Source organism: Mus musculus, chromosome 2 (genome assembly GCF_000001635.26).
Source record: "Mus musculus strain C57BL/6J chromosome 2, GRCm38.p6 C57BL/6J".
In the NCBI taxonomy this organism is placed as follows: domain Eukaryota; kingdom Metazoa; phylum Chordata; class Mammalia; order Rodentia; family Muridae; genus Mus; species Mus musculus.
This window is the reverse complement of record NC_000068.7, coordinates 8,329,347-8,355,768: the sequence shown is the minus strand read 5'-3', so window position 1 is coordinate 8,355,768 and position 26,422 is coordinate 8,329,347. Positions and strand designations below refer to the sequence as shown.

The 26,422-nt window shown below is 37.1% G+C and overlaps 1 long non-coding RNA gene across 1 annotated transcript; it reads left to right on the top strand.

Moving 5' to 3' along the window:
* Positions 1-10,440: 10,440 nt before the first annotated feature.
* Positions 10,441-18,267, top strand: Gm30904. Its single transcript, XR_373985.2, has 3 exons — positions 10,441-10,632; positions 15,130-15,197; positions 17,710-18,267. It is a non-coding gene; the product is annotated as a predicted gene, 30904 (long non-coding RNA).
* The last annotated feature ends 8,155 nt before the right edge of the window (positions 18,268-26,422 follow it).

Genomic DNA, 26,422 nt, shown 5'->3' with positions numbered 1-26,422 from the left:
TGCTAGATATATCCAGTACTATTAATTCAGCTGATTGTCAGTAGTGTCCTATCTGGGGTTAATTTTGCCCCAGGAAAAATCAGTTGATTATCCACTTAATTTAAAATTTTGTGTCATCATCAAATACCATATCTGTCATAAACGAGGGATTCTATTTATTTTTATTCAAGCAAAAATAATAAGGGACAATTATTACTTTCCTGCCTTTTAATCAGTGTAATAAAATCTTTGGTAGATTTTTTAATTATCATTTAGTTTGCTATTGGATGAGTCATTTCATTAAATCCAAAGCCCATTTAGAATAACCTCCAGAAGAGATTGTAAAATGGTACCTAATAAGGTTTTGCTTCCTATGAACATAGCATAGTTGGGCAAATAAAGTCATAGTTGATGGGAACAGGGAGAAATAAGCTGTGATAAGAAATGGGGTAACAACTACTCAGCTTCCCATAACATTAATGGCACTGATAATAAGTCTGCAGCACCAGGCATGGTGGCGCACGCCTTTAATCCCAGCACTCGGGAGGCAGAGGCAGGTGGGTCTTTGAGTTCGAGGCCAGCCTGGTCTACAGAGTGAGTTCCAGGACAGCCAGGGCTACACAGAGAAACCCCGTCTTCAACAACCAAAAAAAAAAAAAAAATGTTGCATTGGGATGATGCCCTATAACATCTTTCAGAAAGGGACTGATAACTGAATAAACCTCAAGAGCTATATACTGGGTTCTTATGCAGAAAGGACCTTAGTTGGAGTACATCTTTCAGTTCCTTTTAGTTATTTAGAAATATGCATCCATTTTAGTATTTTGTGATAAAGTCTCTCATTGTCCAGGAACTCATCAAGTAGTCTTGGCAGTATGGCCTGAGAGTCCACCAAATCTACCTGCCTCTGACTTACTAATCTCACATTACAAACATTCAGCAACCATATCTGGATTTTGTACATGGATTCTAAGGCTCACCCTCAGAGCTTCAAGTTTGATTGACTTTTAGCAGTTATTTCCCGAGTGTCTCATTTCTCAGTAATTCTGTCAATAAGGTCAGATAAGCATTTCTCAGATAAGTGCTCACTAGCATGAAATAATTGTTCTTTAGGCATTTAAATATACAGTCATGTAATGATCTTATCGTCTGTGACCCAGCCATGAAATAGCCATATTACTGAAATCTTCACTTTGACATAGTTTCTAGTTTTAAACATTATAGTCCATCTCCCTTAACATGGTATCAAAATTGCTATGAAACCATAGCTACTTTGATCTTGTTTTTGTTTTCAATCTTCCATAAGTCACCCTCTGGTAGAGTGCTAATGAACCACAAAGTGAGTACTGAGGGGAGACTAGAAGAAATTAAATTAAATTGTAGATAATTGATTGATTGGTTAATTTCTGCTGCGTCATTATTTTTTCCAGGAGTAACTGACAAGTTTTCACAGCAGAAAGGACTACAGCATATATGACTGTCCAGAAGAGCCTAAAACGTAAATGAGATACTTTTACACAATTTTCATTTATGCTACATAGGTATAGGGGATCTAGGTCCAGTCCAGTATTTTGTTGATGGTTTAGTCTCTGTGAGGCCACATGGGTCCATGTTAGTTGGCTCTGTAAGTCTTCTTATGGTGTCCTTGTCTCTTCCAACTCCCTCAATTGTTACTCCACTCTTCCACAATACTTCTTGAGCTTTGCCTAATGTTTGATTGTGATACTCCTCATCTCTTTCCATTTGGTGCTAGAAGAAACCTCTCAGAGGTCAGTTGTTCTAGGCTCCTGTTTGCAAGCATAGTACAATATCATTAATAGTGTCAGGGGTTGTCTGTCTCTCATGGTGTGGGTCTCTAGTTGGGCTATTCATTGATTACACATTCTGTCAAACTCTGCTCTATCATTATCCCTGTATATCTTGTAGGTAGGGCAAATTTTAGGTCAAAGATTTTGTGAGTGGGTTGATGTTTCCCTTGCTCCACTGGAAGTTGTTCTTGGTTACAGGAGGTGGCTAATTCAGCTTCCATATGTCCTGCAGCTATGAGCCTTAGCTAGGGTCACCCCCATATCCTCCCAGGAGCCTCCCTTAGCTGAGCTGCTTTGTATGGCCTCAGTGGGAGATGTATTTAGTCCTTATGAGACTTGATGTGTCAGGGAAGGTTGGTACCCAAGTAGGTGGGTGGGGGCTTCCCCCTCTAAGGAGAAGGAGAGGGTAGAATTAGAAAGGTGGGAGGGTGGGGCTTAGAGGAGAGGTGGGAGAGGGTCTGTGAAGAAGATGTAGAGTGAATGAATGGATGAATGAATGAATGAAGAATTAATTAATTAATTAATCAATCATACAAATGAATAATTTAAGCAAAGAGATGTGAAAATTTTTTATTTCAAGGGTAGATGTAAAGAAGAAATCAGACCATCAGCCTGGTAGATGATTTACAGTGACTTGAGACATTCAGAGTAGGCAACACCAAATTATTCATTTGTCTTCAATTCCCAGAAGACTACATCATTGAAAGCAAATGCCTAAATTAGAATGCCTTCCCTGATCCCAATGTCAGTCACAGAACTTAAACCCAAAAAGTTTCGAGACAGAATACTGAGTGTTTAGACACTCTCTCTCCTAAAGAGTATTCATTCCTTACCTGACAATAATGCTTGTGCTTAAGATCAAGTGCTTTGTGATTTAATAGACTGGAGCTTCTCTTCTCAGGCAACCAGATTTATGATACATTGAGCTACTAAAGAAAAATAAAACCATCACCTTTACACTATTTATGATTACAATATTATTATACAAAGCGTATAACACCTGCAGTTGTATTGCACTCCAGCTACAAGAAAGAGTATACCAGAGACAATTAATCTTCAAATGACCAAGTTTGTCTTCTAAGAGTTTAGAAAGCTTTCAGATTTTCTTACAATAACTCAGTCTAGTGTGCCCTTTAAAGAAAGTCGTTTCTTCTTGGATATTTGAAAATTGTTCCATTAGCATGAGCAGCACTTAGAAAAATAGACTGAACTTCAGTTATGCTTTCTGATGACAGCACTGAGCATCAGTCAGCTGTTGAATGATGGAATAAAGTCGACAAAAGAGGAATAAGAGGCTAAATGGAGCAGTATGCAGCTCCCGGAAGGGTCCTATTGAGAGCTTCACAATGTGGAAAGTGCATCACTGTGACAAGCTCTCTCTGAACTTGGGGAAGGCACATTTAATATCATCATGTTTTCTTGTAGCACTTGTATGTCTTTGATATTTTTTCCTGGGATGAGTGCATTACATGCTGCAAAGGCATGTGTTGTGTTTCTCTTGTGGGACACACATGTGCAAGTCACACTTGAGTTCAGGCAAGTCTTCATAATTCTTTAGTTTTCAAGTTGCTTTAAGAAACAGGGGGAGGGGGGATGGTTCTGTGGATCAAGTGCTTTCAGTAAACGCATAGAGACTGGTGTTTGGATCCCCAAAGCCCATGTGAATTCTGAGCAGGTGAAGACATAATTTTCCAATTCTGACACTAAGAAAGTAAGACAAGGACCTTCCAGGACAAGTTGGCACCTAGACTAGTCATACCAGCAGCTCTAGGTTCAGATGAGAGACTTGTGTTCATATGGACATGCATACATACATGAACATAACACACAAAATTATAAGTGCAATAATATTATCATCACTAGCAGGGATATGTAAATGACAATTTTTTTTAGCAGAACTTTTTTTCAAAGGCAATTCTGCAAATAATCACATTCTAAATACAAAACAATTAAGCCACTCTGATTACACACATGCATACACACACACACACACACACACACACACACACACACACAGGCCCTGGTATTCCTCTTTCCCACAAGCTTCCTCACAGATGAAGACGACCCCCAAGTCACTTCTCAGGAACACTAGTGTCATTCTTCATTTATATGCTTTACGAGTGCCTCCTACTTGGTCTCACTGTCTACCAACTCAGAGAAATAACTACTGTGATGAGTTACTCTGATTAGCACGGATTTTGAGTTTTCAATGGTGTTGCTTATTCTGAGCCACAATATACTTTCTGGGAAGATGATATAGTTCAGCAAGTGGGAGTGATTATTACACAAATGTGAAGACCAGAGATTTAATGTCCAGGACCTGCCTCTTGTAACCTCTAGTACCTATAGGCAAAGTGCTGTGACCCTCGAGGGAAAACAGTATTGCTGGAGCTTGGTGGTCAGTCAGCTGCAGGTTCAGTGATAGAGTCTATCTCAAGCCAATAAGACACAGTCATAGCAAAGGACACCTAGCGTTTAGTCAACTTATCGCATATGCACATATGGACAGTAGCAACTACATACCTTAGAATATACACTACCACACAATCACGCGCGCGCGCGCACACACACACACACACACACACACACATATGCACACACACACATACACACATGCACACACATGCACACACACACATACACATGCCTGCATTTCATTAACTGCCTTACATTTTCTCTCATTGCTATAGATATTGATCACATCAACTCCTCCTAATACAAGCTCCTTTAAAGATCTAACAACTAGGAGGGTGGCTGATAATACATGTTTTAAACGTATATTATATCTCATAAGTATATGATTAATAGATAATATTATTTATGTTTTAAGGAATACAGAAGCCAAGTAATTCTACCACATTTATACATTAATTAGAGAAAGGGAGGTAAATTGTACTTGCTTTGAAAATCAAAATGACCTCATTTTAATTTGTGTATAGTTAAATTTATCCATTTTAATTATTCATTTGATGCTATCACACATATGTGTACTTGTTTACAATGATATCTAGCTTTATCACATGTATTATGTTTTACAGATAGCTCTCATACTCAATATTCTCCAGGCAAGCATTCATATGTCTTAATTTCCTTTTATTTATTTCATATACATATATATGTAATTAATGTATACTTAATGCATTTAGTATTTCTGTAATAGAACAACACACTAGGTAATTCAAAATGGAAAGCATTTTATGCTTGTGTTGAAATATACAGAACCTCATTAGTATGTATGATTAATGCATGCTAATTAAAAAGTTATATTTCTGACATTTTATGCAATGAAAGCCACCTTTTAAAATGTTATTTTAAAATGTAAACGAACATATTTCAGCTTAATACTTTCAGCAATGTTTTTTAAAATGGGTTTGAATACTAATGCACCTTCTAAAGGAACAGGAAATAATCCACAGTGCCTTCTCTGTGTGTACATGAGCTACTATACTATATATTTAGTAATGCTGCTTGCATCTGATGTATACATAATAAAAAGACTCATGTTGAATAACAGCTAATATTGATTTTTTTTTAATTTAAGAAACAGAAAAGTATAGAGCTATGGTAACATTACTGGTGAGACTTTTACTTCATCCTAGCATGGTGGACCAGGGTTCCGATAAAAATCTAGTAAATCCCCTTTGTCTGCCATCAGTAATCTAAGAATACAACTATTCTCAAGATGCCCTTAACCCTTCTGTGAGAAAAGACTCTTCAGGACATTACCACAAATGGTTACACTGTATTTAAGGTCACTTGTTTCCTATCTTCAAAGTGAGATCTCTCTCTCTCTCTCTCTTTCTCTCTCTCTCTCTCTCTCTTTCTCTCTCTCGTGTGTGTGTTAAAAAATACTGTGTCCATGAGCATGTAAACTGTGTATGTGTGTGGAGGTCACAGGCTGTCATTAGCTTTCTTTCTTTATTCTGCTCTATTTTTCAGACATCTCTCTCACTGAACCTGTAGTTCATGAGTTCAGATAACCTGGCTAATCAGCAGACATTTTAAAATCTCCCTGCTACTGCCTATCCAGCACTGGGATTACATTTGCACACCATCATACTTGACTTTTACAAGGGTGTTTGGGAACCAAACTCAGGGCTTTAATTCTTAGGCATTAAACATTTTATCCACTGAGCCATCTTCCTATTTTAATTTTAATTTATTACTAATGAAATTGAATTTATGATCCTATGGGTATTTTCTTATCTTGTCTGTGAATTCTTTTACACATATTACCTCATTTTTCTGAGATCTTTATACATAGTAATAACTATTGTTGCTGGGTAAACCCTATTACCTGTGTATGCTGAAAGAGGCTCATCACATCTTCGTTGTGCAAATGTTTCTTCCCAGTCTAAACCTCACTTTTTATTTTCACTATAAATTAACATTTAACATTTCTTTTAAACCCAACTTTTATTTTCATTTCTTCCCCAAGTTCTACTTTTTATTTTAACTTTTGAAGTAAAAGTTTTTAAAGGTTTAGCTCATACATTTAGAATCTGAAGCCTGTTGTAACTTATCCCTATTGTGAGGTAACACTACTGTCCTTGTTTGTCTTTATCCAGATAGAGTGCCATGTATTCAAACACAATTTATTCATAAGGCTATCTTTTACTCATCAAATTGGTTTTGCACATACTTTTCTTAGAACATTTTTATATGTGGGGACCAGTGTTTTTATTCTGTTTGTTCCACTAAATTATAACTAGTCATAGGATAGGTAATTTTAACTATTTGATTATTTTATTGGTAGGATTTTCTTGAATTCAGGACATATGAGTCTTCCAATTTTCTTTTCATGTTTTATAGTTAGGAGTTTGGGATTTATCAAAAATTAAAATAAAGTTGTCAAATTATGAAATCAATTGATTGAGATGGCATTAAATATACAGACCAGTTTAGTCTTCTAATCAATAAAATAATGTCTGTATCCTTATGCTGTATATAGCTTTGGCGAGGATGTGGAGAAAGAGGAACACTCCTCCACTGCTGGTGGGATTGCAAGCTGGTACAACCACTCTGGAAATCAGTCTGTCATTTCCTCAGAAAACTGGATGTAGTACTACCGGAAGATCCAGCAATACCTCTCCTGGGCATATATCCAGAAGATGTTCCAACTGGTAATAAGGACACATGCTCCACTATGTTCATAGAAGCCTTATTTTTAATAGCCAGAAGCTGGAAAGAACCCAGATGTATCTCATCAGAGGAATGGATACAGAAAATGTGGTACATTTACACAATGGAGTACTACTCAGCTATTAAAATCAATGAACTTTTGAAATCCTTGGGCAAATGGATGGATCTGGAGGATATCATCCTGAGTGAGGTAACCCAATCGCAAAAGAAGTCACTTGATATGCACTCACGGATAAGTGGGTATTATCCCAGAAACCTAGAATACCCAAGATACAACTTCCAAAACACAAGAAAATCAAGAAGGAAGACCAATATTTTGATTTTACTTAATGTTTCCTGAGTTTCTGAGTGCTAATCATACATATGGGTTAAGTTCATTCCTACGACCCCTTCTTCAATATCAGAACTAGTGTCTCACATATTATAAGCAAGGAATTTCCCTCTGAGTTCTATTCCCAGTTTATGCACTTCATTTGTTTTGAAATAATTATAAACTATATATATATATATATATATATGCATATATATATATATAATTTCAATATCTAATTGCTTATTTTTACTGTATAGTCAGTTAAGGCTTGAATATATTATGTCCCCATGGATATTTCATTGCAAATCTACTCTGCAATTGGAAGAACTATTTTTGAGAAGTGGTAGGTGTTTTAGGAGACAGGGCATGGTTGGAGGAAGGCAGTCATTATCTTATGAAGTTATTCTTGCTCACTCTCTATTCTGGGCCCACTATGATGTGCACAGCCTACTCATTCATAGAGTCCTCCTCCCACGGTTCTGTCTCACCATAGGCTCAAAAACTATGTCACCAAGTAACCATGTAGTCCAGCAAGTTCTTAAACCATTGGCAAGATTTTTCAAATATGCTCCTTTCTGACAGGTATTTTCTATTCCCCTACACAAAAGTGGCTACTGCAGATATACAATTGGTTTGCATGCATGGCCTTTGAATTCTGAAACCTATTTGATTGTCATTAAAAAGCATTTTCCAATTTTAGTTAACTAGCATGGCTGAAAATGTACAAACTAACTAGCCCATCTGGAGCTTTGCTTGATTAAAGTCTGTATCTTGATTCACCTTCCTCTTCTCATACTTAACTCTAAACCACAGAAGAGCTGCACCTGTGAGACTCTGGCATCGCACGCTTGCAAGCAGATCACAGAATCATTCAGTCCCATACTCTATCTCCCACAATTGCCATAAACAACTTTGATAAACTTTCTGCTTCTGCAAGTTAAGACTTCTTTCGCTATTAAGGGCTAATAAGACTTATATTTTGCTTACCTCCAAGTCTACATCAGTAACATCATCAAAGTCCAAATTCTATGGTGAATTTTGTATGTTTTACTTCTCATGAGAGGATGCCTTATACTTTGCTGAGTTTTCTACTAAGTCATTCAGAACTTTCAGAACTTAAAACTGTCAATGATGCTGGTCTTACAGTCAACAAATTAGCTTGTTGACCCCAAACTTGCAACTCTAAGAAAGCAATCATGAACTCTTCTCATATTTTCTATGAGTCAGATATTCAGATAGAACTTAATTACCTTCACCTTGAGATCTGCAATAAAACTACACTATTGCAGTGTCTATGAAGTCTTCACTGGACATAAAAATATCAAACAAATTATGTATTTCTAAAAAGCACAGATGTTATAGCCTCAGAATATTTGTTATTATCCCCAGACAAGATAGAGAAAAGAAGAAAAGGATGACAGTTCTTGAGCATGTTCAGAGCATAAGACAAACATTGTACCTTAAAATTGGAAAAGTTTTTTTCATATCTTCCTGTCCTACCTTCCAGATAGAATAAGGCAGGGATGGGATACTGAGGGATCACAGTTGGCTCTGTCACTCGTATGTCATGGGAGCACTCTTCTCCCACATCTCAGTATATATCTTCAGATGTCTCTCCTTTCCTCTGGGCCTCACCCTAGTGTAGGATCTGGACAGTAGTCTCACTATCTTTGGCCTTACTCTCATATGGGTTCTCTCTTATAACATTGTTTTTATAAAAACCTTCTATCTAAGACAGGAAGCTCACTGGAGCATCCTTAGCACCCTGTATGGAGAAATTCAAACCCCTGAACATTTTGGATTTTGTATACCATGGAGACAGGATTGCAGAGAAGTTGCTATAGCTTACCACTTGAGCCTACCAGGACCTGATGGAGTTGAGCCACCACTGTATTGATCAAGGAGTGTCTACCATGATGTAGAGAGGCAGACATGAGGCTGCTTCAGGCAGAAAACATTAGGGTCCTATAAATATCTGAGTCACTTCTTTTGAGATAGTTTTATATGCTAGTCACCAGACTTCTTCAGTTTGAAATGATAGATTATCAAAATTCTGCCTATCTAAATCAAAGGATAAGTGAGCTGTATCTTTGTTCTTTTCTGAGTTATGTGTTTTCCCCATGAAGAACATAAGCAGGAAAGGAGATTTCTGAATCTTCAAGTCATGCTTCTTATTTATTAAAAACCCAATCTTCAATTTATTTCTATATGGTTAATTACCATAAGGCAGTCAAGAGAAACCATGCCACAGCTTCTATATTTTGTTTATAGATTGATTCTGAGTGCCCTGCATGAGATTCCTACTTCATTTTTTCTAAGCTCCCCCTTTTATGGACAAGTAGCACATGAACACATTTCAGCCACGTTCTCTGCCATTTTATAACAAGGATGACCTTTCTTCAAGTTTCTAATAACACATTTCCTATACCAAAAGGGACGTAGTTTTAACAAGGTGACATTTGAACAGAATTTGAAGGTAGTTATAGGCAACCATGTGGACACCTGTGGGAACAGTTGTCCCTACAGAGGATGGGCCTGGAGCCTGCCTCTGCCTTGAGAAAAATACCAAGAATTCTTTGTAATCACAATAGAGCGAGAGCAGGAAGAATAGTGGAAGACAAAAAGAAGGCAATGAAAGCCAGACCTTGGGTTAGTGTTATGACATCACCTTTCATCTAAATGACACAGAGGCCACTCAAAAGACTTAAACCAAGAAATCACCATGAAGCAACTCACATTTAAATGTCAAACTGCTTCTGTCATGTTGACAGAATTCAGTTTATGGAAATTATTTTCCATCACAGTGCTAGGTGAATTCTGTTAAAAATATAAATTAGATAGGAAAGCAAAAAAAAGATATCTTGGAGTTGGCCGGCTTAGAAATCTTTACCAAGGAGCAGTCCACATCTAAATTATAGAAAGGGATTTCAGAGGAATAAAAAAAAATGATGGTAGGGTAAACTGAGCAGACTCAAAGAGAATTAGAAAATAATCAACTCTTTAATGTTTAGGAAGTTACCGGAGTGTCTGTGTTTCTCTCCCTCTCCCTCTGTCTCTCTCTGTCTCTGTCTCTCTCTTTGTCTCTTTCTGTCTCTCTGTCTCTCCATGCCTCTATCTCTGTCTTTCTCTGGGATTCTCCCTGTTTCTCTCTCCCTCTCTCTCCCTCTGTCTCTCTTCTGTGTCTCTGTTTCCCTCTCTGTCTGTTTCTCTTTCTCTCTCATGGTGTGTGTGTATGTGTGTGTGTGTGTGTGTGTGTGTGTGATTCAGCTGATTAGATTGTAATCAACATCATATGGAAATCTACACTATCATAGTCAATTAAGGAGGAAAGAGAAGACAACAGAGACAAAGGCACTGAGGAGTCCTTGGACGTGTTTCCTGTGGAGAAAGGTAAGAAAAAAAGAGAATGAAATGAGACAGAGGGTACTGTAGAGAGTCTTTGGGAAGGTGACATAAAAAGACTTTAAAGTAAGAAGTGGAAAGCAGAGCTTTCAATTCCAGCAGAAATGTTCTCTCACTCTAGCAGAAGGGACAACAAGTGTGTGGGCAGGTGGCACTTACGCTATGGCACTTGCGGGTATTTTTAGATGTCAGCTCTCATCTGCTGATTCTGTTTGCTAGAAGAAATTTGCCGAGAAGTCATTAGCTGAGGAGGAAGGAAAATGAGCTAGAAGTATGAGAGAGGCATGCTGGAGCCAATATGTGAACCTACTAGCCAGAAGTACTGCACAGTGCAGTGTCCAAACTGATGCCAGTGTTCAAAATTTGACTGATTTAGTTTTCTATTCTGAAGTGAATCTACATATGATCGTGTATTTTTCTTGCAAACTTTTTCTTATGCACCCATAAAGAAAAATGAGTAATTTGTTTCCATATGGAAGAAGATTTTGTCAGGAACTGAGATGGGTGTTATATAAATGTGTAAAATATTATTGAAGGTATATTCTAATTATACTAAAATGATCATCCACTTCATAAAAGGACCCACAAAAGAACAGTGTATTTTAGAATATTTGTTCTTGATTAAGTTGGAGGACCCCTGAAGGAACGGGGTTATTATCAGTGAATTAAATAAAGGGAACTTGGAATTTCGGGCTAGGTTATTTGAATTAATTGGCTACCTGAGTTGGGAATAGATTTTAATTTTTTATTATTTTCTTTATTAACATTTCAAATGCTATCCCGAAAGTTCCCTATACCCTCCCTCCACCCTTCTCCCCTACCCACCCACTCCTACTTCTTGGCCCTGGCCCCTGTACTGGGGCATATAAAGTTTGCAAGACCAAGGGGCCTCTCTTCCTAATGATGGCTGACTAGCCCATCTTCTGCTACATATGCAGCTAGAGACATGAGCTCCGGGGGTACTGGTTAGTTCATGTTGTTGTTCCACCTATAAGGTTGCAGACCCCTTCAGCTCCTTGGGTACTTTCTCTAACTCCTCCATTGGGGACCCTGTGTTCCATCCAATAGTGACTGTGAGCATCCACTTCTTTGTTTGCCAGGCACTGGCATAGCCTCACTCAAGACCTGAGGAGAAGCATGTCATAACCAGGTCATGGAGCCAGCTGGTCACATTGCAGCCATTCTCAGGAGGAAGAGGCAGATACAAATTGACTACTGGTACCCACCCAGCTCAACTTCTTCTTATGCAATCTCAGGGTGAAACATGTGGAATGATGAGCTGATATCTAGCAACTATAAGCAGCAGTAGTATTGGAAGAGATGATATGCTCAGGTAATGGAGAAATGTTATCAGAAGAATGACAGGTACCAAGATAACCAGGAAAGAAAGCTAGATCATGACAGCTTAGAAGTCAAGGCAACAGAGAATTTTAAATAATGAGAAGGTGGTTTTTATTCTCTTCTGGAAAATGAAGAGGAAACAGTTTTCACAAAAGACTTGGCCCATGAGTCATAGGTGAAGACACATAGGGAATCAGCTAGGTTACAACACAAGTTCGATAGATCTTAGCAGGGAACAGAGGTCAAAGGCACTGATAGGTGAAAAGAAACAAGACATTGGAGGAAGATACACTAAAGGAAGAGCAACTGTAATATGTAGATAAAACAGAGAGTATAAGCAGTACTAAGATTCAGATATGAAAATGATTTGTAAGCCAGGAGTGGTGGTGCATGCCTTTAAGCCCAGCACTCAGGAGGCAGAGGCAGACGGATTTTTGAGTTCAAGGCCAGCCTGATCTACAAAGTGAGTTCCAAGACAGTCAGGGCTATACAGAGAAACCCTGTCTTGAAAAACCAAAAAAAAAAAAAAAAAAAAAATGATTTGTAGATGTAGATGGAGAAATGAAGCTAGAAGAAGACTTAAGCAGAATAAGGGCACATGAAAAAGCTCTCAGCAAACCATGACATTTAAACCCAATTAAAAGCCACAACCAGAATGTCAGAACACAAATGACTTGAAATAACTAGGCATTCACTTTGGGCTGAAAGTTTAAGTTAGAATGGGGTAGGGTAGGGAGGTAAGGTATATGGGGGAGGCCAGCATAGAGGATAGGTAAACTCAAGTCACAAATGCATGAGGAAGCCAACTACAAAACATCTAATTTGTAAACTAATTAAAAATATAATGTATAGAAAATGAAGACTTTGAACAGAAGTACCTTGCATGGGTAAACAATGCTCCTTCCCAAAGACAAGCAGGAGCATGTGGCAGCTGCTCATTTTGCATCCCAAATCAGACACCAGAGAGGAGGGGAAAGGGAGGGAAAGAGTAGATAGAGGGAGGTGGGGAATATGACAAGAGGTAAAGAAGAGAGGGAGAGAGAAAGAGAAAAAAAGAAGGATTACTAGCTAACATTTTTTATGCATTTGAAATTCTAGTACATGAAATGGTACCATACACATATTAATATCTAGGGTGGGTCACACCCTCATGACAAAATCAGCTGTTTTTATCTTCACTGATTCTCAGACCTATCACGTTTACAATTACTGTTAGACACCACACCATCTCAAAGAAGCAACAAAAAGGACAAAAGACAAAGTTCAAAGCCTCTTCTGAGATTCAAAGGCAAACTTTTACTGTGAGAGCTTACAAAAACAAACAAAAAAAGTAGCAATCTCTCAAGTCAGCATAAATATTGTTATTGCAAAATATGAATGGAGGCAAAGATGGTAGAAATGAAGCCAAAACAATAGTAAAAATCTAAGAAAACACACATTATTCGTAAAGAGCCACAAAGGCATATGATACTGTGATTTGAACTTCCAAAGTCTTGGGATGGAGAACTTATGCCAGTACATACACACATAATTATAGATACAAATTTATTTGATTGTTATTCTCTTACTGCTCACTCTACATTAGTTTGGCATCCTCTCAAACAAGCAAACCCAACAATAAGTTAGTGATATGTTACATATTAATTTTTCTTTTCTTTTCTTTTCTTTTCTTTTCTTTTCTTTTCTTTTCTTTTCTTTTCTTTTCTTTTCTTTTCTTTCTTTCTTTCTTTCTTTCTTTCTTTCTTTCTTTTTTTAATTAGATATTTATTTATTTACATTTCAAATGTTATCTCCTTTCCTGGTTTCCCCTCCAAAAACTCCCTCTCCCCTCCCCCACTCCCCTGCTTCTATGAGGGTTTCCCCCTACCTACTCACCCACTCCTGCTTCCCTGTCCTGGTATTCCCCTACACTGGGGTATCCAGCCTTCACAGAACCAAGGGCTTCTCCTCCCATTGTTGTTCAGCATGCGTGCTTCGGTCCTTCTAGAAGGGGGAACAAAATACCCATGGGAGGATATACAGAGACAAAGTGTGGATCAGGGACTGAAGGAATGACCATCCAGAGACTTCCCCACCTAGGGATCCATACCATATACAGTGACCAAACCCAGACACTATTGTGGATGCCAAGAAGTGCTTGCTGACAGGAACCTGATATAGCCTGATATAGCTGTCTCCTGAGAGGCTGTGCCAGAGCCTAAAAATTACAGAGGTAGATGCTCACACCCAACCATTTGACTGAGCACAGGGTCCCCAATGGAGGAGTTAGAGAAAGGACTGAAGGAGCTGAAGGCATTTGCAGTCCCATAAGAGGAACAATAATATAAACCAACCAGACCCCCACAGAGCTCCCAGGGAGTGAAGCAACAACCAAAGAATACATATGGAGCGATCCATTGCTCCAGACACATATATAACATATTAACTTTTCTTGATAACTTAAATTGTTTTGTCATTGAATCTGCTTAGAAAGTGAATTAGTTTTCTAAGTGGATCAACATCCTGATAGAACAGAACAAGAAGAGCCAAACTTGCCCATAGAAATGGAAATACACTCAATTTCATGTTCACGGGCTATCTGTGATGTCTCAATCTATTTTCAATACTGTTACCATCATGTATTTACTTACACTATTTAATATTCTTCAAATATTAAGTCATTATAAAATATAAATAGTAATTACACACGTATGTGTATACGGTGTTTCTTCAGAAGTAGCATAAAGATTTGAAAAATGGTAGTAGAGTAGGGGATCTGTGGTATTTTACCTAGCATTTACTAGATAAATTAAAACTCTGTTTTTAAATTAAATTATTTACAATACAGAATTTTCAAGAAAAAATACGCCAATGTAAAATATTACATTATTTAAGGTATTATTTGTTCACACTTTAAAGCATTTAGTAGGCCTTCAATAGTAACTTACTCCTTCAATTCATAGATTAGCTTTAAAAAGAGCCTAATACTTAAAGAATATGGTGTCACTGAGCAGCTATGTTCAAGGTATCTTTAAGAACTTCCTTAAGTTTTTTTCTCTTTCTTTTTAATTTCTTCTTTTTGATCCCTAAGTTCTTAAAAGTGCAAATAACGTGTTTCCTTCCCTTAGCGCTTGACATGTTTTATCTCCTGATTTGAATTTCCAGGATCCTTGAGGAGGCATTGTTTGCTCTTGCTTGCCTGCCATTTTACCTCATGCATCTAATCAAAATTGGTAAGACAAGTATAAATAAAACAAAATGTCACTCTTTCTCTGTGCATGCTGGTAGGAAGAGCTATTGGCAGTTATGCAAAGGAAAATTATAGCTGGCATTAGTAATATACAATATTATAGGTCAACTTTTTTATTTAATAGCTAGTAGTTTTTATTTGACATTCCAGTGTTTATTTATCAGTAACAGGAAAGAAACTTTTATTTGAAACCATACTTCAGTGAAGAACCTTCAAATGAAAAGATTATATACACAAAGCGTACACGCATAAAATAAAATGTATCATTTCAGCAGTTCCAAATGTCTACTTCAGAAGTAGGACATTCTCACTATGTAACCATCACACACTCTATCTCTATAATCAATAGGTTAATCCACTGGCAGGTGTTTGATAGGGTAGATACATCAAACATTGTATAGAAACATGAAAGTCGGGCTTTCCTAGATGTGGCAGACAGCACTGGAGTTTGTCATTGCACTCCAGTTACTGACTCCAGCAGGAAAGCCTCATGAAGCTAGAACCTGCTGGATTTACTCCTGCTTGCCAAAGACTGGAAACCATTATTCCCTGTTTTTTGTTTGTTTGTTTGTTTGTTTGTTTTTCTAATTGAAAGCAGCAAGATAATTTCCATATGTGCATAGCTTTTCTATATCGCCATGCAATACTCTATATTCTTCTACCCAGGCACTATCCAGGAGGAACTTCCAAAGGGCCTTTTTTTTTCCCTGTTTTAACTATGTTTCCATCATTAAAATTGGATTCAATTTAAACATCGAAATGACCATTGTTTTCTACTTAGACAATATTTTTCCTAACATTAGATAGAGCTGAAAACATAGTTTGTTTGCAAGTTCCCATCAGGAAACCTGAGCTCTCCACATATTTTTTCTTATTTCTGGGACCATAACATCTACATAGGTATGAAATGATGGTTTATTACTTTGGAATTGGTAAAAGCAAATAGAAATATCCATGACGTTTTTATCAAAGGGGGGTATTTTTTTCTAGACCTTTCTCATTCTCATTGTCTTGTTTTACAAGAAAAACATTGGCCTTTTTCACTCATCTCCAGTCAGAACTGTCTTTACAAATGGGCAGTAAAATGTGATTTGGAAATAAATGAAACACAATTCACTGACCACTTGGGATACCTGATAAATGTTTGGATAAATTGGCTTCTGGCGATTTAAAAACTCTATAACAGAGAACAAATCATTAAACTTTTATGAAAGTGATACTGATCCAACCCCCGCTACCATTTGTAGATACATCGTTATATTTATCTTTTGGTTACTAGTCAATGCAGAGTACCTTAAAGTCAACAACATAGCATCCTTATAGAGAATACTAGGAGAAAATTTTTCAAAACAATCCATTTACCCACTTAATTCTTAGGAAATCACTAAAGCCTTATCTTTGTCTTACAACAGTCTACTAGCTCCAGTATTATCACAACCTAAGGAAGGAAGTACATACTCTTATATAATTCATACTTGACAAATGTAGGCTATTTTTAAAATGTTGGTGATAAAAATGTTAGAATGAGGGCTGAAGAGGTGTCTCAGTGGGAAAGGATTTATAATGCACATGTGAGTACCTGATCTCAGTTTTTAGCAATCACCTAAAAGAAATCACGCTGGGTGGTATATGCCTGTAGTCCCACTACTACGAACCAGAGCAGAACCCAAAGACTTGAGCTGCCCAGGCCAATCAACAGTCTCCAAATGCAGTGAGGCATACACCTTACTAATAAGATTGAGAGGGTCTTAGGCAAACACCTTTTGTTGCCCTCTGACCACTGGCAACAAAGATGTACACATGCACACAAGCAATAAATGGAAAGAAAAAAACCCAATCCATAGAACTCTTCTATGCATTAAATTCCCATAAGTAAATGCTATGCCTTGGAATAGGAGTCGGTCTAATAGTACCTGGTAAGTCTCTGTACCCTGCTTTCTGGTGTGTACTGTCCAGCTTAGAGTTAAATGGCTCAAGCGAAGAGGACCCAATGGGCATCCCTGGCATAGCTCCCTGCCTTGTAATTGTCTCTCATACTTCGCCTGTGCTTCCCTTTGCTCAATCTGTCATCATTCCTCATTAAGACAGCGCCACCAGCTATAATAAGAACAAGAAGGCTGCTTGGTGGCTTCTGATGTTAATCTAAGCATTTCCACATTGTCAAAGCTTTCACGGTTTCTCAGAACAAACGCTTGAACGCACTTTCAAACATTTCAGGGACTGAAAATATAAAGGCATCCAATGGTTAGCTGACCCCAATTTAATTTCCCCCTCTGTCTTTAATAAAGAAGAGATTGTCTGAAGTCTATGACTCTGGGTGCCTGCAAATGTTTTAAATGCTTAACTCAAGGCCTGACACATTGATTTTTCTCAGAGCCAATAATCTACTAAAAAGTCATTCTTTATTTTGATTTGACAGAGACTATACTTTCATGTTATAACCAGCTTATGTGACCCACATCAGTCATAATCTAAACGCTGATTCTATCATGCAGGACATCGGAAAATGGAAGCTCACCACAGTCCACAGGAGACAAAGCCCTTGATTCATGGTGTAGAAATGTCAAGGTGTTATTGGTTGCTATCTATAATTTGCCTCTTTGAGCCTACTAACAGGAAGACCTCTGGAACTCATTGAGGTTGGCATCTTGAATGGTTCTTTGTCAGTGTACCGGACGACTTTGGAAACATCACTGCCAATCTGTTAGAAGTTGTCTAATTCCTCTGAAAATACCTGTGTCTACACAACATCATTTGGGTTTCTCCCAACAGAGAAAATATATGCTATGCAGAAAAAAGAAAACCATTCTGCAACCTCTGTGTTCCTTTCATTAAAGATTCGATCTTTTTCTTCATATAATGGCTCCCCCCTGAGCAATAAAACAATCCACAGTTTCAAGGCTTTTTGTACCACTTCTCTTCCCTGCCTTCCCAGAAGTCCTAGAGATAATTGTCATGTACAGGAAGAGCAAGGTTTCTTTGCTACATTTTTAAGCTGTGTTACTTAAATTAGTTAATTTATGATAATAAAATTTCTGATGAAATTAAAGTTACTTCTGTGTGTTATAGTCTCCAGTTAAAAAGAAGTTGGAAACTGAGTTGCTGTCAGGTTTTTTTTTTTCTTTCTAGAATGTATTATTTTTGCCTTGCATGTTCTCACTCTAGTTTTGTTTCAGGAAAAATCCAAACTGAGCTGGTTTCCTGGAGAAAGTCTTTCCCCAAAGTTCCACAGATACATTGCCTTAACACTTCAGCAACTCCTCCCCAACTCAGGGTCCATTTCACTCCTGCTACTGCAGAAAGTAGGACTTTAATTTGGTATGTCAGTCATTTTGCTATTTCAGTCCTCGACAAAACATCTCAAGAACTGCAAATGTTCAACAAAATGAATTAATATAAACTCCATCTAGACAACACATATTCAATCAATATTTCAGGAAAATTGCCAAAGGATTTAAATAATTTGGTTCAATCATCCATTACTAAAATAAATAAATTCCCTAATCAAACAAGTATTTGTATCATTCTAGTTTGTTGTCTTTATTTAATGCTTTGTGATGACAACAGTTGATCATTAACTACATTATCACTGCTCTTACATTCTGGGTACCTCATACTTAAACCAATTTTATGATGGAGTGTTCATTGAGTCATTTGTTAATTTGTATGGATTTTAACTCATAGGTTTTTCTGGATAAATATTAACTCATTTTGCATTACATTTCTCTATGTGAATGTGTAGTGATAAGGACCAAAGCACCAGCCTTTCATAAACTAGGCATGAGCTATACCACTGAAACACACGACACAGCTGTAAATTGTTAGTTGATGGCTCAGGCTACCCTTGAATTGTGTAATCCAAGAAGATCTATGGAGGTTCTTTTACTCCCACATATGATGATATGTATCATCATATCAAGTCTAATTGTATTTTAATATCGTAAATTAATTGATTATTTGAGAATTCCATACATACACACAATCCATGTATTTTGATCGTATTCATTCCCTACTCTCTGTACCTCTCTCCAACTTCATCAATATCCACACCCACTTCACCATTCACCTTCAACATAGTATCCTCTTTTTGATAATCACATTAAAACCCCACCAAATCCAATTTGTGCTGTCAGTATACTCTTGGATACTGAGAGTATGGGGGATCTACCTCGGGACACAACCTTAAAGAAAACTCACACTCTTGCATCCAGAAGGCACTAATTGTAAATAGCTCCTGATTTAATTTAAAGCCTCTTGAGCCATTCCTTCTTCCATGCTAGAATGCTGACTGCCTTAATCTTGGACAGTCAACCCAGCTGCTGTAAGTTCATAAGTGAAGTGTTCTTGTTATGCCCAGAGGACAACTCTTCAGTCAGGTCTTCCCCAACAGCTGGATCCTATGATCTTTCTTTTCTCCTCTTCTGCAATGGCTCCAGAGACTTGGAAGGAAAAGAGTGATGTGGTTCTTTCATTTGTGACTGAACACTCGACTTGCACTTAATTCTTGCCCATGGACCAGTTGTTAGTTTCTGTATTTACTGATACTTGCAGCACAGAAAAGCTTCTTTCCCAAGGCCTAAGAGATGTACTAATCTACAAATCGAGAGATACAGATATACAGCATGGTTTGAGACTTTGTTCATTTAGCAAAATAGTAGCAGTGGTTTAAATCCTGGGGCCTGCGAGCTTTGGACCTTGCATTATTGACCAGATTTAGAGCATCAATGTGTTCCCCCTCCCTGTGGGGACCTTAAATCCAAGTAGAAAAAGTGATTGCTTATCCCACAATTATTTGTACCATTATTATACCCAATGCCAAATCTTGCTATGTCAGTTAGTATTACTATCGCTCATAAGGATCACATCTAGATGAGACTGCTGAGAACTACCCCTGTCCTCAGTAGCCCGCATAACACCTATAAGAAGTATGAAAGCGAGCAAGTAGACAGGAATCTTCCTTGACAGTATTACTTTTCTTTTCCCCTGCACTGTGTTCAAAGATTATAGTGTCTTCATTAATAGGCTTTTACTATTGAATTGCTTTAGGGAACCAACAACAGTGTCAGTGGTCCAGACTCTTAACAGTCATCAAGACACCCCTGACCAATGACTTTGGGGCAAGTACCTCTTATGCTTTTTGTTTTGTAGCATGTGATATCTGATAGGAACATTATCCACTGTGAAAAGAAAATCCTATTAATAACTCTGCCTGCCTGCCCCCCTTTCTCTCAGCCTGCCTCTGTCTCTCTCTCTCTCTCTCACTTGCTGTCTCTCCCATGCGTGTGTGGGTGTGTGTGTGTGTGTGTGTGTGCGCACACACACTTATAAAATAAGAGTTTACCATATGACTAATGATCAAAGGAAAGTAAAATGGTTAGTGCTTTTGGATGACAAGCTCAAGAGTACAGAAGGCAACAAAGCTACAGAAACTGTGCTAAGATAAAACTCACTTCATGAATTAGTTTCAGAGTCCTCCACATAGCCTCGAAATTGTGTTTAAAGCTGTGTGAGATAGTTCCCAAGAGATTATCACAAAATTTCAAGAACTGCTGCCACGACAGAAAATAACTTTACCATTTTCCTATAATAAACCCCCAAAGGCACCTACAGATGATAGTTTATAATTTCCATGTGGTCTCATGATGTGAACAGAAGAGACTTTGGTAGACATCCTTGACATGTTACATTTCCTACAATAGAGTTAACATAATCTGGTCTCTCAGAAATCTTGCTGCAATAAGGAAAGAGTGCTTCCTCAGGATGTTTTATCTCATTGTATACAGTGTACATAAATGCTCATGGTAGATATAAATAGAGATTATGAAAGAATACCATGATGTTTCTTATACAACTTTTTAAAAGTATAGCAAGACAAAGAATCCTTTTTTCGTATTTAAAGCTTTGCACTATTTTACAAAGTCAATTGTCCTGTTGTTCCCTTTCACTGACCTGTTTGTTTTAATATCCATGTCATTAATTTTCTTGCATTGTATAGTTTTCTTACAAAGTCTTGAAATCAATTTATTGTAATCATTTTGTGGTTTTGTTCTAGGCTATGGCTTTTGCATTTCCTTTTTTTTCCTCATTAATTAATTTATTGACTCACTTTATGTCCTGATAGCAGCCCCTCTCCATCCTCTCCTTCCAGTCTCACCCTCACACTACCCTTCTCTCATTTCATCCCCTCTTCTCAAAGAAGGGGAGCCTCCAATCCAGGCTATCAGCCTGCCCTGGCCAATCAATTCTCATCAGAACTAAGCACATCTTCTCCACTGAGACCAGACAAGGCAGACCAGCCTGGGGAAGGAGATCCAGACATAGACAAGAGAGTCTGAGTGAGAGAGAGTTGCTGTTCCGACTGCTGGGAGACCCACATGAAGAACAACCTGCACACTTGCTACATATTTGTAGGGGGCCTACTTCTAAATCTTTTTACTACAATGTTTGTAAATAAGTATTTTGAGTATTTAAATCTGTTAGTAGAGACTATCTTCATTTTATGGCAGTTGAAATTCAGTGTTCATCCTTTATCAGTACATCCATTTAGGAGCTTTGCACCTCATTAATTTTAGTGTGTGTGTGAAAGAGAAAGACAGGGAGACAGACAGATACACACACACACACACACACACAGAGAGAGAGAGGGGGGGGGAGGGAGAGAGAGAGAGAGAGAGAGAGAGGGAGAGAGAGAGAGAGAGAGAGAACAGGTATACATATTCACTACCATTCCTATGTGTCATTATCCTTATATTTTGAGACAGAGTCTCTTACTTGCCTAAAGCTAGCTGAGTACTTAAGATTGGCTGGCCACTAAGTTCAAGAGACCCATCTATGTCTGCTTCCCCATCACTCTGGCATTTTGTTGTGAGTTATGTGGTTCAAAATTTGATCCTCATCTTCCCAATCTTGTTATTTATTTGTTTAAAAATCATAGTCATCTTTTAAATCTTATATATACTTGTTAGTAACCTGAAACATTTCATGATATCTGATGTCATGAAAATGCTATTTTTAAGTGTTTATTTCCTGATGTTATTGTTAATGTTCAAAAACATAATGAAGTTCTATGGACTTATCATGTAGCCTTTTTAAATTCGAGCTGCAGGGTCTATTTTCTTTCTTTCTTTCTTTCTTTCTTTCTTTCTTTCTTTCTTTCTTTCTTCCTTCCTTCCTTCCTTCCTTCCTTTCTTTCTTTGTTTCTTTCTTTCTATCTTTCTTTCTTTCTTTTTGGTATAAACCTTAAATTGGCTATGTGTAATTTTAGTCTGTGAATATAAATGTTTACTTTGTTCTTTAAAATTTTTGAACATGTCTACCTCAAATTTTCTTTCTTTTTATTATTGTGGTTAGATAGGTCATCAAGTACTTTGCTGAAAAAAATATTAAGTGTTTGTCTGAGACTTATGTTTGACCCTAAAGCACATTGCTTGTGAAAATGTACATGTCTTTAAGCATCTTTAGAAAGTCTCCCATCTGTGTCTTGCTTTCTGTGTTTTTTTTTAATGTGAATCAATTTAATGTTACTCTAAGTGTTGAATCACTTCAGATAGATTTACAACACTCACATCTTCTAATGGTTGTTCCTTGCTACTTAGTTAACCTGAATAAATATACTGATGAGTTATGAAATCTTAAATTAAACTTTGCATTCCTTATATGATAGTCAGCTAATCTTTTCTGTTGTCAGGAAAGGGCATTCCAAATATGGATGTTTTCAAAGCAGAAAACTTCAATAACAGGTGTATCTTTCAGGATTTCTCCTATTAAGGTAGCCATAAACTCCTTAAGTGAAGGGAGCAGAGCATGCACACAGAAGAAGCATCCTTATGGATCATAGGAATATAGAGGAGGGTCCGAATAGCAGCCTCCCACCGATGTCTCCCCAGATTAGTATTATTTGTTAACTGGGCTTTTATTGTTATTTCAAATTATCAAAAAAAAAAAACCATCTACTTAGAGGAGAGAGGGGGCAGTTATTTCTCCTCATGTCTTCAGAGAGCTCCTTCAAGGGATACTTCGTTTCTCCTTTGGGACCTGTGGTAAGGCAGAACATCATGACCAGGAGTAGATGTTACAGGTGCTCAGCTCCTGGTTGACAGGAATCAAAGAGAGAAATAGGTAGGCTTGTTTCATGCTGTTTCAAATCATTGAATACACACTAATTTTTATTTACTTGTCCTTTTATCTAGTGAAAATGAAATACTGAAGCATTCTGTTTAAAAATTGAGTGTATTTTTATTACCCCCTTTAGTTCATTCACTTAACTCCCTCTTGTAGAACTTCATCTTTTCAACGGTCTACATCTTTCCTCCACTCCCATAGGCTAGTGAGTGAGTCATAAACATATGGCCTTGGGAGGACATCAAAGATCTAAATCATAATGTCATGAAATCATGGTGTTTTTTTCTCCCTCAGTCATATTAATTTATGATTATAAATAAGAATATTGTTTCCTGAAATTTCTTAGTCTTATTTTTCTTATGAAGCTTCTGATGTCACATAAACTTACATTAAAAATCGTATATGCTTTTCTCTTTGTAGTCTATTATACTTATAGGTGTCCCAACCATGAACCTAGTGATGGGTAAGAAGTCAATATGAGCTTTGCATTTTTGACAGTGTTAAAATTATTTTCTTTTTTATTTTGAATAAAGTAGATATTCGTGCTCACAAAAGATATTTTATTTTAGTTTATATTATGAAATTTATGCTACTGCAAGATTTGTGGCTACTATTGATCTCAGAATGCCATATTCTTTTGTTCTTTCTTTTACTATTTTAGGAGAATGACCTTTAACAACTCATCATTATTAATATGTATGTGTTTATGTATATTGTGCAAAGGCGCAAGTGTATCAGAGAGGTTAGCGAAGAACGTTCAGGAGTTGATTCTTTTCTTCCACTGTGAGTCTTGGTTACTGATCTTAGGTGGTCATCACGCTTGTGTGGCAAGTACATCACCTTAATAAGCCATCTCAGCCATCCCTGTGGCCTGCATTTTCTGAAAAAGGTTAACTTGAAGCAGTACCATTAGTTCTTTAATCATTTGACAGAATTTATAATAAAACTACACATTTACAGAATTTTCTTTGTTCATAGATTGCAAATTATAAGTACACATTCTGCCATGTGTTTTGCATCATTTAAGAAAGGTGTCCGCTTCACTTAAATTTTACATTAACTGACAGAGGTTGATGATATTTTTAACACTGTACAAATGATCACACAATCTGCAATTGTTTTCACTTGCATTACTTATACTGTGGGTAATTTGTGCCTTTGTTCTTGGTAAGTCTAAGTAGATATTCGTCAACTTCATTGATATTTTAAGTGTGAGTTCCTGTCAAGTTGATTCGAACTGTCATTAGATCTTCTAGAGGAACAGTAGCGATATTCATTACTCAGCCATCTCTCCAGGCCTGCATTATAACTTCTTTACTAAGCATACCAATTATAGGGCCTTAAAAGACATTTTTTCCTAATTACCTTGCTCTTCTTAACTAAAGAAATAGAGACTATGATTTTATGGCATATTACACAAGCACATAGAAATTAAATCATTCTCTGCTTTCTAGCCATGATGATGAAAGGACAACTAAACAATAGAAACCAATGCCACTGTTAAGGAAATGTACACATATCATAGTTTATGTTGCATTGACATATACTTGGTGCTACTAACAAAAGGAATGAGATTGGACCACTGAGTAATTTAGTGTTTGCTCATCTCATGAAAAGTATATCATAAAGAACATCACCAAGATATAACAATTGTACTCTCGGCTGACATAAACTGTCTTAGCAAGAGAGCTACTAAGAATGCTTGTTGCTTTAGGTGGCAAGTAACAATGAAAGACAGAAAATCACTCTTAGTTGTCTTAAGGAGAAAGAAATAAAACTAATCTAATAAGTGGCATACAGAAATTTCAGGAAAACAACTGTATGTGAAGAATGGCTTATTTAATTGTGTGATTGAAATTTTCTCCTTACTTGTTGATAAAAAGAAAATAATGTAATGGAAATCCCAAAATTTCTTATAAATTAGGTAGCAAAAATAAGTACATTGATGCTATTTAGAGGAATCATAAATTGCCATCATAATGATGCTTAATGAACAGATATATTCACATTAAATAAAAAATTACACAAGTTGGAAATATAATAGCTTTCTTCTTAATCCATGATTTCAGTCAATTGACACATGAAAATATAGCATGTAAATTTCTAGAAATAAAACAGTCTATAAGGTTTCAAATGTACATTGTTCTTAGTAGCATGATGAAATCTTTTGATATTGCCAAGCATCCATGGTGGTAAACCATTCCATAATCTAGCATGCATACCCCCAGTAGGCTGACTGCCTCCTAATATTTGAAGGAGATTTAGGGTATCCTTATACAGTTCTTGTTTTCAAATCATTATTGAGCTTTATAAGGGTCCCCAAAGGAAAGATTAATTATGCTGGTAATTTTCATACAACAAAGAGAAATTATAATGTTCTTTATTTAAGAAAAATATGTAAATGTAACTTCTAATATCCAAAAGTAATTGTTATCTCTTAGGCTTATTGCTGAATGATCTAACGAATAAATTCACCCTTTCTACCTCTTTCCAAACTCTGATTGTCTGGTTCATTTCAGTTCTTCTGGTTGAAACTCTTTTCCATACTGACTTATTCAAATTGGCTCCTCTTACCTTCTGACTGAATTGCTCAGCAGGGCCTCAAACTAACTCTAACAATCTGTTTTCATTTTCTGGCATCCTATCAGTCTCTGGCTTCAGCTGTCTCTGGACCTACATTGATCTGCATGAACCCACCAAGGAACTCACCTCAGCTGCACTGCACTCACTTCATTGACTCCCACCTTCCAGAATGAACAGAACTGACCTTGAACTCAGAGATCAGCATGTCTCTGTCTCCTGAGAGCTGGGATTAATGGCACGTACCACTATACCTGGATTTAAGCTTTTCTTTTCAGACCTTGCTCTGTATCTGTCTAACCTTTAACTCAGAGATCTCCTTGTCTCTGTCTCCTGGGATTAAAAAATATATCTGCCCAGTCAATCATGTTGCTAGATTAAAATTCCCCTAACAAAAGGGAAAAGTTCAGAAAATTTTAGCACAGAGAGACAATTTTAGCAGAGAGACATTTGATTATTATTATTATTATTGCATGCTGATGTAATTGTTCTATCTCATTGTTCATT